This window comes from Trachypithecus francoisi, unplaced genomic scaffold (assembly GCF_009764315.1).
Source record: "Trachypithecus francoisi isolate TF-2019V2 unplaced genomic scaffold, Tfra_2.0 Lachesis_group12, whole genome shotgun sequence".
Classification (NCBI taxonomy): Eukaryota; Metazoa; Chordata; class Mammalia; order Primates; family Cercopithecidae; genus Trachypithecus; species Trachypithecus francoisi.
This window is the reverse complement of record NW_022681457.1, coordinates 73630026-73649935: the sequence shown is the minus strand read 5'-3', so window position 1 is coordinate 73649935 and position 19910 is coordinate 73630026. Positions and strand designations below refer to the sequence as shown.

The 19910-nt window shown below is 36.8% G+C and overlaps 1 protein-coding gene across 4 annotated transcripts in view; it reads right to left on the bottom strand.

The window, feature by feature from the left end:
- FAF1 (Fas associated factor 1) overlaps window positions 1–19910 on the bottom strand; it is a 534320-nt gene that overhangs the window by 317787 nt on the left and 196623 nt on the right. The window lies entirely within an intron of this gene.

The following is a 19910-nucleotide window of genomic DNA, read 5'->3' as shown; positions in this document are numbered from 1 at the left end:
CCCTGTTAGCCAGGATGGTCTCGACCTCCTGACCTCGTGATCCGCCCGCCTCAGCCTCCCAAAGTGTTGTGTATTTATTATTTTTAAATCTCTCTTTTAAAATATAGAATGTAGGCCAGGTATGTTGGCTCATACCTGTAATCCCAGCACTTTGGGAGACCGAGGCGGGTGATCACCTGAGGTCAGAAATTCAAGACCAGCCTAGCCAACATACTGAAACCGTGTCTCTACTAAAAATACAAAAAAATTAGCTGGGCATGGTGGCATGCGTCTGTAGTCCCAACTACTCAGGTGGCTGAGGCAGGAGAATCACTTGAACTCAGGATGTAGAGGTTGCAGTGAGTCGAGACCACGCCACTGCACTCCAACCTGGGTGACAGAGTGAGACTCCGTCTCAAAAAATAAATAAATAAAATATAAAATAAAACAAAATAAAATATAAAATGTATCTTTGTTTCTCTGGCTCTGGCTGCTTTTAAGACTTTTCTACTGCTGATTTTTAACAATTTGATTATGATGTGCCTTGATGCTGTTTCCTTTGAGTTACTCCTGCTTGTTGTTATGAAACTTCTTAGATTTGTGAGTTTATAGTTCTCAACAAATTTGGCTAGCATTGGGTTATTCTTTCATTAAAATTTCCCCCTTTCTACTCTCTCCTCTATTTTAGGGACTCTAATCAGACATACATTGAACCATTTTATATTTGCCTAGAAGTCGTTCAGACAACATCCTTCCCTCTCCAGACCCTAGCTCCCAGTATTTTTGCTGTGTGTGCTTCAGTTTGCATTGTTTTTATTGCTATGTCTTCATATTCATTGACCTTTTCAACAGTTAAACTGTTAAATCCATCAGAGTAAATTATTGATATTACATAATGCAATGTATCAACATTTTGTTAATATCATAGCAAAGTGAACCAATATTTCCCAAATGACCAATGGATTTTAATATAACAGAACATTAAAATTTCATTGAAGTGGTTTCTGGTTTTACATTGCAATAAACCTTTAAGAAACCACCATTTGCCAAGTTTCAGTGTACTATCAATTAAGAAGGTCCATAATTATACGGCTAGTAAAATATCCCTCCCTTACTATATAGCTGTTTGGTGGCATTTTCTTTATATACTTCAACAGAAGTAACATACTGCAACAGAATAAATGGAGAAGGAGATATAAGAACCCAGTTTTTATATGGACAGATGTTGAAGAGTTTGCAATGTACCTAAGACAATACTACTTTCTCATTACTTTTTTGTTTTGAAAAATTATTTTTCATTAAGAGCATTATTTATGTTAATATGTAATGAGTTCATTACTGTTATTAATTAAGAAATATTTTTAAGTTACTCAGTTATAATTACTAATATGGAAAATATTTATTCTGGGGTCTCAGAACTAACTGTACCATGTGTGCAACGAAGTCTTTTTTCTCTGGTGGGAAGGAATTCAGTAGTATTCCAGTCCTATCTACAAGGCTGAGGAATTGTTCAGCATACTCAATAGTGTATAGATTACTATTCAGCCAAAGATTTGCAGAAAGCATCATTCAGATACCTGCATGTTTCTCTACGTAGCAATCTTTCTCCTAGTACTGAGCCCTCTACATTCCAATCTCAGTCTCAGGGGATCTCCTAGCTCTTTAACTCTACAAGACTGTGGGGCTCTGCTTACATTCCCTTTTTCATGAACTGTGGTACAGAAATTTTCTCCATGCAGAAATCAGGGGCATCTACAGGGCTCACCTTGCTCATTTCCCATTTCTCATGAATCATAGGCCTATGCTGCCTAATGCCCAATGCCTACAAGCAGTTGTTTCACATATTTTGTCCAGTCTTCCAGGTGCGTACAGCAGGAAGAGAGGTACTATATCAATTATTCCTTCAAGGGCAAAAGTAGATATTCTGTTAATTTTCTACAGTTAATTATAGCCAAGAAAAATTTCAATGTTTTCTTAGATTTAAAGAGTTTCAGATAAACTAACCTGTCAGAGATGTAATTTACAAGAGCTTATTCCCCCATATTTTGGACACATTAATTCAATTTTACATGAAAACGTCTATTTTTACATTGGAAACTAGGGTGGTTCACATTCATGTGGCTCTATGTTAACACAAACCAAGTTATTACCATAAATCATTTCATCTAACAATTTATCTTATAGATTAATATGGATATTGCAAATGTTGCTGAGTACAATTCTCTGCTTTATGTTTTTAACAGCAACCTTTCTCTGGAATTTTCCAGTGCATAGTGACAAGAAGGCTACAAAAAGAAAAAGGTCTACCTCAAACCTAAGTAAGCAATAATTCTAAGTGGATATTTGCCTTCCCAGGAGAGAAATAATTAGCAAAAGGTCATTCAGTTTAGTTGGCTACACTACAATAAACTGAAAACACTTCACACATACTCTATCTGCCATTTAAATGCCTGAAAAATAGATCATTTGGAATAGTTGTTTTTATTTTTCTTCAGAGTCTCAAATTTTAACAAATACGTTATCTACAGAATTTACCACTTTTCAAGGTCATTTGGAAGGAATTTATTACTTAAATTTATTGTATTAAACCTTCATAATTTCTAGATGGCAACAAAACATGGGGGATATGGGACTCTGCTCCTATAAACAAGTGGCTATTAATACAGTCAAATTATTTCCATTCAGAGAAAAAAATGTAGTGGGCCAGGCGCGGTGGCTCAAGCCTGGAATCCCAGCACTTTGGGAGGCCGAGACGGGTGGATCACGAGGTCAGGAGATCGAGACCATCCTGGCTAACACGGTGAAATCCCGTCTCTACTAAAAAATACAAAAAACTAGCCGGGCGAGGTGGTGGGCGCCTGTAGTCCCAGCTACTCGGGAGGCTGAGGCAGGAGAATGGCGTGAACCTGGGAGGCGGAGCTTACGGTGAGCCGAGATCCAGCCACTGCACTCCAGCCTAGGCAACAGAGCGAGACTCCGCCTCAAAAAAGAAAAAAAAAAAATGTAGTGAAAGCTGGATACTGTAGCTCTACTAACCATTTCCAATCAGAATGTAGCACATTATTGCAATCTTACAATCACTAAGATGAAAAGCATAATCCCTATTATATGACTAAATGACTATTACTGAGCCAAATTACAGGCCCTCTATGGACCTCTGGACCTCAAATTCCACATTATTTAAAAAAGAAAAAACTACTAAATACATTTCATATTAATACTACCTGTTACCACTTTATAAAATGTAAAATATCAACATTAAAAAGAGTAAAACAGGGCCAGGCACGGTGGCTCACACCTGTAATCGCAGCACTTTGGAAGGCTGAGGAGGGTGGATAATCTGAGGTCAAGAGTTCGAGAACAGTCTGGCCAACATGATGAAACCTTGTCTCTACTAAAAATACAAAAAATTAGCTGGGTGTGGTGGTGGGTGCCTGTAATCTCAGCTACTCGGGAGGCTGAGGCAGGAGAATCACTTGAACCCAGGAGGCACAGGGTGCAGTGAGCTGAGATTGCACCACTGCACTCCAGCCTGGGCAACACGAACAAAACTCTGTCTCAAAAAAAAAAAAAAAAAAAAACAAAAGTAAAATGAGACCTAGCCCATCTCAGAGTAGATACAAAAAAAACCCTGACCTGTTAGCCAGAAGCAACAAAACGTGCAATAATATTACATCATTTGAATTTTTCTCAAGCACAATTATCAAAAGCGAATTTCTTCTCTCTTTGTTCTATTATCATGTTTTATAATGTTAGAAATCATTTACTGCCTCCATTTTTTTCTTTTAAATATTATAAGCCATTACCCCCTAGAATACTTATTGTTATAACTATGAAAGTTACTGCTTTGAGCAAAATCAAATTAAGATTCTGTATGGGAAGAGGCAATTCAGACCTTTACAGCTGGAAAGGACCCATCCAAGACTTTTAAAACTACTCTGGGGAAGTGCTGAAGATGGCCAACTAGCTGCAGCCAGGACAAACATCTGCTGCCACCAAGAGACTGGGACATCAAGAAGACTGGGGCACTCTAAGCAGATCTTTGGAGGTAAGGCATTCAGAATGGACGAAGGAAGGACACAGATGCTGAACCAAAAGGGTAGGAAGCCAGGGATCCTGCACAGGTCTACCGTGCACAGGGATTCATGCTTGGCCCCCAACAACTCCAAAGGAAGGGAAACAAAGTCAGTTGACTAAACTCACCTTATACCACAATCAAACCCTTAAGGGCATCAAAGAAGATAAAAACAAACAAGCAAGCAAAAAAAAAAAAAAAAAAAAAAAAACCCCACACATCCAAAAGACAGCAACTTCAAAGACTGAATGCTCAGCTCATACAGATGAGAAGGAACCAGTTTAAGAACTCTACCAATTTAAAAAGCCACAGTGTCTTCTCACCTCCAACCAACCACATTAGTTCCCCAGCAATAGGTCTTAACCAGGCTGAAATGACTAAAATGACAGAAACAGAATTCAGAATATGGATAAGAATGAAGACCATCAAGATTCAGGAGAAAGTTGAAAGCCAATAAAGGATTCTAAGGAACATAATAAAATGATTTGGGAGATGAAAAATGAAATGGCCATTGTAAGAAAGAACCAAAGTGATCTGATAGAGCTGAGAAACTCACTTGAAGAATTTCAGAACACAATCCAAGTATTAACATCAGAATTAGCCAACTGGAGAAAAGAAATCCAAAGCTCAAACACTGGTTCCCCAAAACAACTTGGACTAAAATTAAAAAGACTCAAAAAAGAACAAAAAAACCTCTAAAAAATTTGGCATTACATTAAGAGACCACATCTACATCTCATTGGTGTCCCCGAAAAAGAGGGAGAGAAAGCAAGCAACGTAGAAAACATATTTTAGGATATCATTTGTGAAAATTTCCCCAACCTCACTAGACATGCCAACATTCAAATTTAAGAAATGCAAAGAATGCCTCTGAGATACTATATAAGACAACTATGCCCAAAACACATAGTCATCAGATTCTTAAAGGTCAATATAAAAGACAAAATGTTAAAGACAGTTGGAGAAAAGGGACAGGTAACGTACAAAGGGAACCCCATCAGACTAACAGCGTACCGTTTGGCAGACAACCTACAAGCCAGAAGGGATTGGGGGTTTATATTCAGCATTCTTAAGGAAAACAAATTCCATTCAAGAGCTTCATATCCTGCAAGATTAAGCTTCATAAATGAAGGAGACATAAGATCCTTTTCAGATGAGCAAATGCTAGGAATTTGTCACCACGACGCCTGCCTTATAGACACTCCTTAAGGGTGTGCTAAATATGGAAAGGAAAGACCATTACTAGACACCACAAAAACTCACTTAAATGCATAGACCATTAGCACTACAAAACAATTGCACAATCAAGTCTGCATAATAACCAGGTAACAACCCGATGACTGGATCAAATCCACACCTATCAATATAAACTTTGAATGTAAATGGGCTAAAAGCCCCAATTAAAAGGCACAGAGTGGCAAGTTGGATACAGAAATAAGACCCAACTGTATGCTGCCAAAAAGAGGACCATCACATGTGCAATGACACCCACAGGCTAAAAGTAAAGGGACAGAGAAAAATCTACCAAGTCAACAGAAAACAGAACAAAGCAGGGGTTGCTATTCTAACTTCGGACAAAACACACTTTAAACCAAAAAGATTTTAAAAAGATAAAGAAAGGCATTATATAACGCTAAAGGGTTTGATTCAACAAGAAGACCTAACTATCCTAAATATATATTCACCAAACATAAAAGCACCCAGATTCATATAGCAAGTTCTTAGAGATCTACAAAGAGACTTAAGATAACCACACAATAATAGTAGAAGACTTCAACACCCCACTGATAGAATTAGATCACTAACAAAGATAGTCAAGATCTGAACTTGACATTAGACCAAATGAACCTGATAGACATCCACAGAACTCTACACCCAAAAACAACAAAACTATATATTCTTCTCATCTGTACATGGCACATACTCTAAATTCCATCACATAATTGGCCATAAAACAATCCTTAGCAAATTAAAAAAAAAAATCAAAACAATAGCAATCACACCACTGAACCACAGTGTAATAAAAATAGAAATTGACAGTAAGAAAATCACTCAAAAGCATACAATTTAATGGAAATTAAACAACCTATCCTGAATGACTATGGGGTAAATAATAAAATAAAGGCAGGATTAAAGCAATTCTTCGAAACTAATGAGATCAAAGATGCAATGTAACAGAAACTCTGGGATACGGTTTAAGCAGTGATAAGAGAAAAGTTTGCAGTGTTAAGAGAAAAGTTTACAGCATTAAATGTCCACAGCAAAAAGTTAGAAAGACCTCAAATTAACAATCTAACATCACACATCACACTTACAGGAACAAGAGAAACAAGAGGAAACCAATTACAAAGCTAGAAGACAAGAAATAATCAAAATCAAAGCTGAACTGAAGGAAACTGAGACATAAAAAAATATACAAAAGACTGAGTCCAGGAATTAGTTCCTTGAAAGAATATGACTGATAGACTACTAAGCAGACTTAAAAAAAACAGGAGAGAGAGAAAGACAGAGAGACAGCTCCAAATAAACACCGTCAAAATTGACAAATGGGACATTACCACCAAACCCACAGAAATACAAAAACCCTCAGAGACTATCAGAGACTACTATGAACACCTCTATGCACAAACTAGAAAACATAGAAGAAATGAATAAATTCCTGGAAACATACAACCTCCCAAGATTGGACCAGGAAGAAATTTAATCCCTGAACAGATCAACAGTAAAGTGAAACTGAATGAATAATAAAAAGCCTACCAACCAGATAATGCCCAGGACCAGATAAGCTCACAGCTGAATTCTACCAGAGCATAGAGAGGAATTGGTATCATTCCTACTAAAACTATTCCAAATACTTGAGGAAGAGAGACTCTTCCTTAACTCACTTTATGAGGCCAGCATCATCCTGACACCAAAACCTGGCAGAGACACAACAAAAAATGAAAGCATCAGGCCAGTATCACTGATGAACATGGATGCAAAAATCCTTAACAAAATACTAGCAAACCAAATCCAGGCGCACATCCAAAAGCTAATCCTTCATGATCAAGTGGGCTTTATCCCTGGGATGCAAGGTTGGTCTAATATATACAAATCAATTAATGTGATTTACCACATAAACAGAACTATAAGCAAAAACCAAATGATCATCTCAACAGATACAGAAAAGGCTTTCAATAAAATTCAATATCCTTCACGTTGAAAACCCTCAACAGACAAGGTGTGGGGGCTCACACCTATAATCCCAGCACTTGGGGAAGCCAAGGCGGGCAGATCACTTGGGGTCAGGAGTTTGAGACCAGCCTGGCCAATATGGTGAAACTCCATCTCTATGAAAAATACAAAAATTAGCTGGACATGGTGGGCCCATGCCTGTAGTCCCAGCTACTTGGGAGGCTAAGGCAAGGGAATCATTTGAACCCAGGAGACGGAGGCTGCAGTGAGCCGAGATCACTCCACTGCACTCCAGCCTGAGCAACAAAGTGAGACACTGTATCAAAAAAAAAAAAAACCTTCAACAAACTAGGCATTGAAGAAACATACTTCAAAATATTAAGGGCCATCTATGAAAAACCCACAGCCAACATCATACTGAATGAGCAAAAGTTAGAAGCATTCCCCTTGAAACCAGAACAAGAAAAGGATGCCCTCTCTCACCACTTTATTCAACATACATAGCACTGGAAGTCCTAGCCAGGGTAATCAGGCAAGAGAAAGAAAAAAAAGGCATCCAAATAGGAAGAGAGGAAGTCAAACTATCTCTGTTTGCAGATGATATGATAGTATACCTAGGAAACCCCACAGTATCTGTCCAAAAGCTACTAGCTCTGATAAACAACTCCAGCAATATTTCAGGATACAAAATCAATGTACAAAAATCAGTACCATTTCTATATACCTACAATGTCCAAGCTGAGAGTCAATTCAAGAACACAATCTCGGCCGGGCACGGTGGCTCAAGCCTGTAATCCCAGCACTTTGGGAGGCCGAGACGGGTGGATCGCAAGGTCAGGAGATCGAGACCATCCTGGCTGACACGGCGAAACCCCGTCTCTACTAAAAAATACAAAAAACTAGCCGGGTGAGGTGGCGGGCGCCTGTAGTCCCAGCTACTCGGGAGGCTGAGGCAGGAGAATGGCGTAAACCCGGGAGGCGGAGCTTGCAGTGAGCTGAGATCCGGGCCACTGCACTCCAGCCTGGGCGACTGCGAGACTCCGTCTCAAAAAAAAAAAAAAAAGAACACAATCTCATTTACAGTAGCCACAAGGAAATGCAATACCTAGGAATACAGTTAACTAGGGAGGTGAAAGATCTCTACAATGAGAATTACAAAAGACTGAACGAAGATATCAGATATGATACAAAGAAATGAAAAAACATTTCATGCACATCAATAGGAAGCATGAATATTGTGAAAATGGCCATACTGCCCAAAGCAATTTACAGATTCAATGCTATTTCTACCAAGGACATTCTTCAGACAATTAGAAAAGACTATTTTCAAATGTATATGAAACCAAAAAGGAGTGTGAATAGCCAAGATAATTCTAAGCAAAAAGAACCTAAGCAGAAAGCTGGAGGCACCACATTACCCAACTTCATAACAATACTACAAGGCTGCAGTAACCATAACAGCACGTTACTGGTATAAAAACAGACACACAGACTCATGGAATGGAGAGCCCAGAAATACTGCCACATATCTACAACCATCTGATCTTCGACAAAGTTGACAAAAACAAACAAATGGGGAAAGGCTCCCTATTCAATAAATGGTGTTGGGGTAGCTGGTTAGTCATATGCAGAAGACTGAAACTGGACCCCTTCCTTATGGCATATACAAAAATCAACTTAAGATGGATTAAACACTCAAATGTAAAACCTAAAACTATAAAAACTCTAGAATACAACCTAGAAGATACCATTCTGGACACAGGCCTTGGCAAAGATTTCACAACAAAGACGCCAAAAGCAATTGCAACAAAAACAAAAATTGACAAATGAGACCTAATCAAACCAAAGAGCTTCTGCACAGCAAAAGAAGCTATCAACAGAGTAATCACACAACCTACAGAATGGGAGAAAATATCCGCAACCTACAGAATGGGAGGAGATATTTGCATCCAACAAAGGTCCAATATCCAGAATCGATAGGAAACTTAAATTAATGAGCAAAAAACAACCCCATTAAAAAGTGGGCAAAGGACACAATCAGATACTTTTTGAAAGAAGGCAAATATATGGCCAAAAAAGCATACAAAAAATGTTCAGTATCACTAATTATCAGAGAAATGCAAATCAAAACCACAATGAGATACCATATTATACCAGTCAGAATGGCTATTAAAAACAAAAAATAAAAGGCCCGGCACAGTGGCTCATGCCTGTAATCCCAGCACTTTGGGAGGCCAAGGTGGGCGAATCACCTGAGGTCAGGAGTTAAAGACCAGCCTGGCCAACACGGTAAAACCACATCTCTACTAAAAATACAAAAATTAGCTGGGTGTGGTGGTGGGCACCTGTAATCCCAGCTACTCAAGAGGCTGAGGCAGGGGAATCGCTTGAACCTGGGAGGCAGAGGTTGCAGTGAGCCAAGATCATGCCATTGCACTCTAGCCTGGGTGATAAGAGTGAAACTCCGTCTCCAAAAAACAAACAAAATGCCAACTATGTGTAATTCTGAAATTTCTCTTCTAAATGAAAAAAAATTGACAGAAGTAGAGCCCTTGGGAAACAGCAGAGATTATGAACAAGTTGTAGGGAAATACAGGAAAAGATTACATGTAGGTTATCTTTTCATATATGTAGTATAATAGCAAAAGTATAATAGTAAAAATTGTGGATGTTGCTCAACTGCAAGAAACATTTTTTTCTCAAGTTAATCAGTGTCTTTTAACATATAATACCATAAAGGTCCTTAGTAAAAGCAATATTCTGAAAAATAAATATATAAATAAATAATAGATGCTGGCAAGGTTGCTAAGAAAAGGGAATGCTTATACACTGTGGGTGGGAATGTAAATTAGTTCAGTCTTTGTGGAAAGCAGTTTGGCAATCTCTCAAAGAACTTAAGAAAGAATTACCATTCTACCCCACAATCCCATTATTGGGTATATACGCAAAAGAATATTAATCATCACACCATAAAAGACACATGTACTTATATGATCATTGCAACACTATTCACAATAGCTAAGACATGGAATTAACCTAAATACTCGTCAATGGTAGACTGGATGAAGAAAACGTTGTACATTTACACCATGGAATACACCACAGCCATAAAAAAAGAATGAGATCATGTCCTCTGCCACAAGATGGATGGAGTTGGAAGGCATTATCCTAAATGAACTAACACAGGAACAGGAAACCAAATATTGCATGTTTTCACTTACAAGTGGGAGCTAAACACTGAGTACACATGGACACAAAGAAAACAACTACAGACACTGGGGACTACTTGAGAGAGGAGAGTGGAAGGAGGGTGAAGATCAAAAAAACTACCTATCAGGTACAATGCTTATTACCTGGGTGATGAAACAATCTGCACACCATACCCCAGTGACACACAATTTACCTATGTAACAAACCTGCTCATGTACCCCTGAACCTAAAATAAACATTAAAATAAATAAATCTCATCAGGGCAAACACTCATTCAACCTCTAATTAACAAAATTTTGAAAATAAAAAACAAAAGCACTTTGGGATAAGGCTACTCAAGAACAAGAAATGATTTAATGGCAAAGACTACAAGACAATGCCCACTGGTTTTCCCTATGTACTATTCTGATATCACTAATTGAAAGATGCTAACGCCTGTATATCTTGCTACTTATAGACATAAGTTTACATTTAAAATGCTTTAACATAACACCTACAATTACCAAAAAAATTATAAATATGTGAGTATTTTGAGGTTCTGGACAAAGGATTCCAGGAAGCTAGCTGGGGAGAATTGTTTGAGTCTAGGAGTTTGAGGCTTCAGTGGGGCATGACTGCATCACTGCATTCTAGCCTAGGCGACAGAGTGAGACTCTGTTTTTACTTTAAGTACAACATTTAAAAATACGACATTAGATCCAGCAATCCCACTTCTGAGTCTATAGCCAAAGTAATTAAAATGTGTTGAAGAGATGTCTGCACTTCCATGTTCGTTGCAGGATTATTCACAACAGCCAAGAGATCAGAACAATCTATGTGCCCGTCAACAGATGAATGGATCCAAAAATGTGGTACATACACAATGGAATACTATTCAGCCTTTAAAAAAAAAAAAATTCTGTCATTTGCAACAACATGGATGAGTCTAGAGAACATTCTGCTAAGTGAAATAAGCCAGGCACAGAAAGACAAATATCACATGCTCTCACTTACATATGGAATCTAAATATCTGAATCCACATACGAAGTAGAGGGTAGAATGGTAGTTACTAGAGGCAAGGGCATATAGTGAGCTCCATGGATAATATCAATCAGAGGATCTCTTTGATCAGCTAGACAGGAGGAAAATATTCTGGTGATCTAATGCACAGTAAGGTGAATACAGTTAAGAAATAATGTATCACTCAAAATTGCTAAAAGGGTGGATTTTAAGTGTTCTCACCACAAAGAAATCGTAAGTATATGAGATGATTGGTATGTATTTGCTCATTCTACAACATACATATGTATTGAAATATCACATTGTACCTCATAAACATATACACTTATTAAACATCAATTTAAAAATCTGAAGCTGAATTAAAGAATATTTCTAATGCATAAAAATAAACTATGCACATTGAGACCATAGTTTGAGATGCTACTTTATTCAGGTTTCAAAATGACCCAATAATAAATTATTTGGGGAGTACACAATTGATGGCATAGAGGCAAGAGACATCAGTTTGCAGGTGGACTAAAAACCACTACTAACACACAACATTTGCTGTCTTTCTTCCCCAAAAGTACAAACTATAATCAATTGCATTGTCATTTCATGTTCATAGCATCTTTCAAGACACACAAAATTGTCACTCTTTCCTTCTTTTCACATGTACTAATAACAGAAGAACATTTAACTAGTATTCATAACGCATGGCTGAGGCATGTGGGGAAGGGATTAAGGCATTTGCCAAAGACTATACAGCTAGTAAGAGTCACAGAGTCAAGATTAGAATCTAAATTTATAGATTCAGGACAAAAACTGGTTTGAAATAACCTGAACTACTTCTTCAGACTGAAAATGCACTTGCTAAATATTTTAAATCTTTCCATATTCGACCTGATTTCTTAAAAACTAAAATAGTATCTAATATAATAAAAGTAGCTTTAAGAAGATCAAAAAGAGAAAAAATAAGATAAATGATTCAAATAATAACAGATCTATATTTCTGCTATATCTCAGAAATGGAATTAAAGCTATGACTAGTAGGCTCCAGTAAATTAGGTTTGTTAACAGCACTGATTTAACAAACTTTATTAAACAAATACCTGCATGTTAGCTTAAATCCATTGCTAGATCTTAGAGACCTAACAATATACAATAATCCCTACCCTCAAAGAGATCACAATACTTCACATCAGACAGCATTTTATAGGAGGACAAATGCTTTAAAATAATTCCTTAAATTTATTTAAGATAAGAAAACAGAATTCAGAAGGTTTTGGGTATTGAAACAAAACTGCAGTAAGGACCCTAAAAACATTAACAACCCAGTGAAAATACCACTAGGTGTCACTGTGATACAAAGTTCTTAGCTGCCTTTGGGCTCGCTTTCAAACCTTATTGCATCTTCCTGGTAATAATGTGGAAAAAGTGCATTACCTGATTGGGCATCTCTTTGCATTGTATTATTTATATGTATACAGCTACAGAAAAAATATTATTTATATAATTCCGGTCACGCTGAAATGATTTATAACAATTCTATTGCTGGTCACATAAACTTTAATGAGTGCACATTTTTAAAATTTCCTATAATGGATGAATTAATACACTCATTTATTGAGCCATTTGTTTCCTCAACAAGCACTACTCTGTGCCAAACACTGTGCTAGAATAAAGAATTTAGAGAGGAATAAGACCTGGTCTCTAAGCATGAGAAGTTAACATTCACAAGGAAAATCTGAAACACAGAAATGGTAAGATGTGTTAAAATCCATGTTTAAAGCATACACAAAATTTTATGGGATCATAGGGGATGATTCAACTTAACTATATGTCCAGAAAGGTTAGGAAAGGCTTCACAGAAGAGGAAATATTTACATGGGATCTTGGAAGCTGTGTAGGAGTTTTCTAGAAAGCTAAAGCAAGAAAAGGTCTATCAAACAGAATACAGGAAATACAGAGCCACTGAAAGGCACAAGAGGAGATGTGTGTTTTAGAAAAATCACTACAGGGCAACTATATAGAAAAGATGGACTAAAGGAAGAAAGAAATGAACATATGGAAATCGGGAATTATTTTAATTCATGAAAGAAATTCTTGAACTGTAACAAAGTGGGAAGCAAAATAAAGGAGAGATTCAGTGATAATATGATAGAATTCATAAAACTTTATTGACTAAATGCAGTGAAGTCAGAAAAAAATTCTTGAAAAAGTGAAAGAAAAATTAGCTGAACATGATGGCATGCATCTGGAGTCCCAGCACTCAGGAAGCTGAGGTGGGTGGGAGGATCACTTGAGCCTAGGATTTCAAGCTTAACAGTGAGCTGTGGTCGTATCACTGCATTCCAACCTGGGTAACACAGCAAGACTCTGTTACTTAAGAGAAAAAAAATCACTTTAAATCATATGAATTCAAAAATGCCATAGTGAATTTGTAACTGCATTTCATTATTATATATTTCCTAAGTCAACACTATAAAAATATTTTTTCAAAGGGACCTTAAACTGGACAAAAATGAAAAACACAGATACAGTAAACTATACCAGAGGTATCCTCAATGTAGCTAAGAAAATCTGATGAGTTTGGACAATGAATCTGAAATAAGAATGCAGATGGCTACCAAGTTAGAAAAAAGATTTCCAGCCTTTTCGAGGTCTAAATTCAAAATGAACTTTAGAACCTGAATTCATTTTAAGGAAAGAAAAAAAAAAAAGAAACTCAGAAAGGATCAGGAATATGGCTAAAATTGAAAAGATTAACCAGATTAAGTGATGGCAAGGATGGGGAGCAACTGGAACCCTGTTCTACTGGTGGAAGTGAATTGGTTCAACAATTTTATAAAAATGTTTTGCTACACCTGCTAACTCTAAACAAACATATACCTTTATGCTATGATTCAGCAGCTCCACTTGAAGCTCAAAAGAAGAATGTTTATCTACGCCAAAAACACGCACAAGAATGTTCACAGCAGCTTGATAACACTAGAAAGAACCCAAATATCTATCACCAGTAGAATGGGTAATTTATGGTATAATAGAATTCTACAAAGCAATTAGAATGAATGAATTACTGAATCTCAAAGACATAATATTGAGTTGAAAGAAGTTAAACAGTATACAATGTATGATTTCAATTATACGAAGGTCAAAATACACAAATGCAGTCCAAGGTGACAAAGGTCAAAATAGTGGTTTCAGAGGGGAGATTAAATAGCTAGCAGGGGCAATGTGAGAGGCTTCTGAGGCGCAAGAAATATTCTCTATCTGGATCAGGGTGGTGGTGGTTCCAAGGGTATAAACTTAATATTTACATATAATTGCCTCTTGAATAATGGGGGTGGGGAGGTTAGGGTACCAACCCTTCCACACAGTCAAAAATCTAGGTATAGCTTTTGACTCTCCAAAAACTTACTAATAGCCTACTGTTGACCAGAAACCTTACTGATAATATAAACTATTGATTAACAAATATTTTGTACATTATGTGCATTACATATACATTTCCCACAATAAACTAGAGAAAAGAAAATGTTATTAAGAAATCCAAAATATATTTACTATTCATTAAGTGAAAGTGGATCATCTTCCTCACTGTCTTTGTGTTGAACAGACTGAAGAGAAGGAGGAAGGGGAGGGGTTGGTCTTGCTATCTCAGGGCTGGCAAAGACAGTAGAAAATTTGCTTGTGCCCAGGAATTCAAGGCCGCAGTAAGAGTGTGCCACTGCACTTCAGCCTGAGTGACAGAGTAAGATCATCCCTTAAAAAAACAAAACAAACCCCCACACACACAATACAGCTTGCTGCATCGATTAACTTCCTTTCATGAAAAGTTTTGCTGTAACATGTGATGCTGTCTGATAGTATTTTACCCACACTAGAACTTCTTTTACAGTTGGAGTAAATTCTCTCAAACCCTGCCACTGTTTTATCAATTAAGTTTATGTCACATTCTAAATCCTTTTTTGTCATTTCAACCATGTTTATGCATAGCATCTTCATCGGCAATAGATTACATCTCAAGAAACCACTTTGTTTGCTCTTCCATCCAAGTTTTATGAGATTGCAGCAATTCAGTCATGTCTTCAGGCTCCTCCTCTAATTCTTTTGCTATTTCTACCACATCTGCAGTTACTTCCTCCACTAAAGTCTTGAACCCCTCAAAGTCATCCATGAAGGGTGAAATCAGCTTCTTCCAAACTCCTACTAATGTCGATATCTTGACCTCCTCCCATGAATCATGAGTGTTCTTTGTGGCATCTTAGAATGGTGAGTCCTTTCCAGATGATTTTTTATACCATATTTTAATATAGAGAAATAACAGGAAAAAAGTCAACAATACTAAGAGGTTTTGTTTTTTTTTTAAGATCAACCAAATTCATCAACCTTTATCTAGAGTAAGAAAAAAGAGAAAAATTAAATAAAAAATTATGAGACTACTATTAAAAATCTTATGCCAACAAATTAGATAACACAGAAGAAATCGATACATTCCTAGAAACATACAACCTATCAAGACTGAATCGTGAAGAAACACAAAATCTGAACAGACATATAACTAGTCTGTTACTGAGAGTGAATCAGCAATCAAAAACCTCCCAACGAAGAAACATGCAGGACCACATGGTAACATTGGGGTATGTTACCTAACATTTAAACAATTACTGCCAACCCTTATCACACTCTTCCAAAAAGCCAAAGGAGGCTCTACTTCCTAACTGCTTTTATGAGGCCAGCATTACATAAATACCAAAGCCAAAGAAGCTATCAGACAAAAAGAAAACTACAGTCCAATATCCCTGATAAATACAAGTGCAAAGATCCTCAATAAACTATTAGAGAAATTAAATTCAACAGCACATTAAAAGGATCACACACCAGGGCAAAGTGAGATTTATCCCTAGGATGAAAGGATTATTCAACATATAAAAATCGGCCAGGTGCAGCGGTTCACACCTGTAATCCCAGCACTCTGGGAGGCTGAGGTGGGTAGATCACTTGAAATCAGGAGTTTGAGAACAGCCTGACCAACATGACGAAATCCCGTCTCTACTAAAAATACAAAAATTAACCAGGCGTGGCAGCCGCATGCCTGTAATCACAGCTACTGAGGAGGCTAAGGCATGAGAATCACTTGAACCCAGGAGGCAGAGGTTGCAGTGCCGAGATCACACCATCGCACTCTAGCCTGGATGACAGAGCCAGACTCCATCTCACAAACAACAACAACAACAACAACAACAACAACATGAAAATCAATCACCACATTAAAAGCAAGAAGGATAAATGTCAATCATCTCAATAAACAAAAAGCTTTTGACAAAATTGAACATATTTTCATAACACTGAACAAACTAGAAATAAAAGGAAATAACTTCTACATAATAAAAGCCATATATGAAAGTCCCACAGCTAACATCATATTCAAGGGTTAAGAACTAAAAGGTTTTCTTCTAACATCAGGAACAAGCTAGGATAACTTCTCACCACTTCTATTCAACGTAGTACTGGAAAGCCTAGCTAGAACAATTAGGCAAGAAAAACAAAAGGCATCCAAATTGGAAAGGAAGAAATATAACTATCTCTGTTTACAGACAACATGATATTATATGTAGAAAACACTAAGGATTCTACCAAAGAAAACAAAACCGTTAGAACTAATAAATACAAAATTCATCAATCTTGTTATAAGATGCAAAATCAACACATAAATATCCGTTGCATTTCTATATACTAACACTGAACAATCTAAAAAGGAAATTAAGAAAACAGTCCCATTTACAATAGCTTCAAAAAGAATAAAATGCTTATGAATAAACTTATCCAGAGACAAAAGACTTGTCCACTAAAAACTACAAAACATTGCTGAAAGAATTTAAAGAACACACTGGAAAAGCATCCCATGGTCATGGACTGAAAAACTTAACACTGTTAAAATGTCCATATTATCCAAAGTGATCTGCACATTCAATGCAATCCCTATCAAAAGGCCAATGGTATTTTTTGCAGAAATAAGGAAATAATCCTAAATTCCATAAGTAATCACAAGGAACTCCAAACACAATTGTAAGAAGAACAAAGCTGGAGGCCTCCTACTTCCTAATTCCAAAACATATTACAAAGCTAGAGTAATTAGATCAGTTTGGTAGTGTTATCAAGACAGACACACCAACTAATGGAACAAAACAGAAATCCCAAAAGTAAACCCACAAATATACAAATGATCTTTGACAAGAGTGCCAAGACCCCACAATGTGGAAAGGATAGTTTCTTCAACAAATGGTACTGAGAAAACTGGATATCCACATACAAAAGAATTTGGAACCTCATAACATACACAAACATCATCTCACTGCATTGTGTGAATTAAAGACTTAAACATAAGACTTGAAACTATACGAGCAAAGACTCTGCCACTGTCCTCCAGCCTGGGTGACAGAGCAAGACCCTGTCTCAAAAAAAAAAAAAAAAAAAAAAAGACTTGAAACTATAAAAGTCCTAGAAGAAAGCAGAGAGGAAATGCTTTGTAACACTGATCTTGGCAATAGTTTTTTGAAAATGACTCCAAAAGCAGAAGCAATGAAAGAAAAAATAGACAAGTGAGACTATATCAAATTAAAAAGCTTCTGCACAGAAAAGTAAACAACAGAGTAAAAAGGTAACCCACAGAATGAGAGGAAATATGTGCGAACCATATATCTAACAAGGGGTTAAAGCACAAAATATAGAAAAACTTCTACACCTCAACAATAAAATATCAAATAACCCATTTAAAAAATGGGCAAATGACTTGAACAGACATTTCTCCAAACAAGACATACAAATGGCCAACAGGTACATGAAAAGATACTCAACATCACTAATCAGACAAATAAAAATCAAACCCACAATCAGCTATCACTTTACATCTTTTAGGATGGCTACTATAAAAAAAAAAAAGAAATAAAAGAAAAACAGAAAATAATAAGTGTTAACGAAGTTGGGGTTGGAATGTAAAATGGTGTAGCTGCTACAGGAAACAGTATGGAAGTTCCTCAAAAAATTATAAATTAAACTACCATCTAATCCAGCAATCCCACTTTTGAACATACTGCCAATAGAACTGAAACCAGGATTTCTATGAAATACTCACACTCCCATGGCTGGGCACGGTGACTCACGCCTATAATTCCAACACTTTGGGAGTCTGAGGCAGGAGGATCACTTGAGCCCAAGAGTTCAAGCCCAGCCTGGGAAAGAAAGTAAGACCCCTTCTCTACAAAGAAAAAAAATTTATTGACAGTCTAAATCTCATATTGCACCTATAGTCCTGCTACTCAGGAGGCCAAGGCAGGGTGACTGCTTGAGACCAGAGTTTGAGGCTACAGTGAGCCGTGATCACGCCACTGCACTCCAGCCTGGGTGACAGCGTGAGACCCTGTCTCAAAAAAAAAAAAAAAAAAAAAAATCACATTCTCATGTTCATTGCAGCATTATTCACAATAGTCAAAAGGTAGAAACAACCTAAATATCCATTTATGATAAGTTAATGAATTAAAAAATGTGGTATATACACACAATGGAATATTATTCAGTTTTTAAAAAGAAAATCCTGCTATACGCTACAACATATATAAACATTGAGGACATTATGCTAAGTGAAATAAGCCATCACAGCAGGCAAATACTGCATTATTCCACTTCTATGAGGTATTTATAGTCAAACTTTTAGAAACAGAAGATAGAATGGCAGTTGCCAGGAGCTTGAGGGAGGGGAAAATGGAATATTGCTATCCAATGGGTATAGAGTTTCAGTTATGTAAGATGAAAAAGTGCGTAAACAATCTTTGTAAGATGAAAAAGTGTGTAAACAATCTTAGGCTGTACACTTAGAAATTTATTGACAGTCTAAATCTCATATTGTTTTCTACCATAATTTTTTTAAAAATAAAATACAACGTACAGGAGAATATTTGGGGGGTACAGGCAGAAGGGGTTTATCTAGAAGAATAATCTACATAGAAGAAGAAACAAGTACAAAGGCCCAGACCTATTTGGCAAACTGAAATAAGTCCATTATGGCTTAGGCACAGTGAACTAGAAGGAGAGTAGCAATAGATGAAACTACAAACGCAGGTAGGGGCTTCATCAAACAGAGACTTATAGGCCATGTTAAAGATTTGAATTATATCCTAAAATCAATGGAAAGCTTTTGAATGGCTTTAAGAAAAGTAGTAACATAATCTGAGTAGTGTTTGGGAATGAACACTCTTAAAATAGCCTTGCTTTCCAAGACTCAATTAATAAAATAAAATCAGAAAAGGATCTCCCCTAAAAGGAATACAGGGAAATTTCCAGAAACATCTAGAATTCAGATTTAAGGTAAACCACATTAAGAGAAAATTAATATGTGGTTCTACAATGAAAATGGATCAGGTAATCTGAATCAAATATCAGTTCAACATAGCTAAACTATAGTAACTTGGTAAAGTCTGTACAGAAATGGCA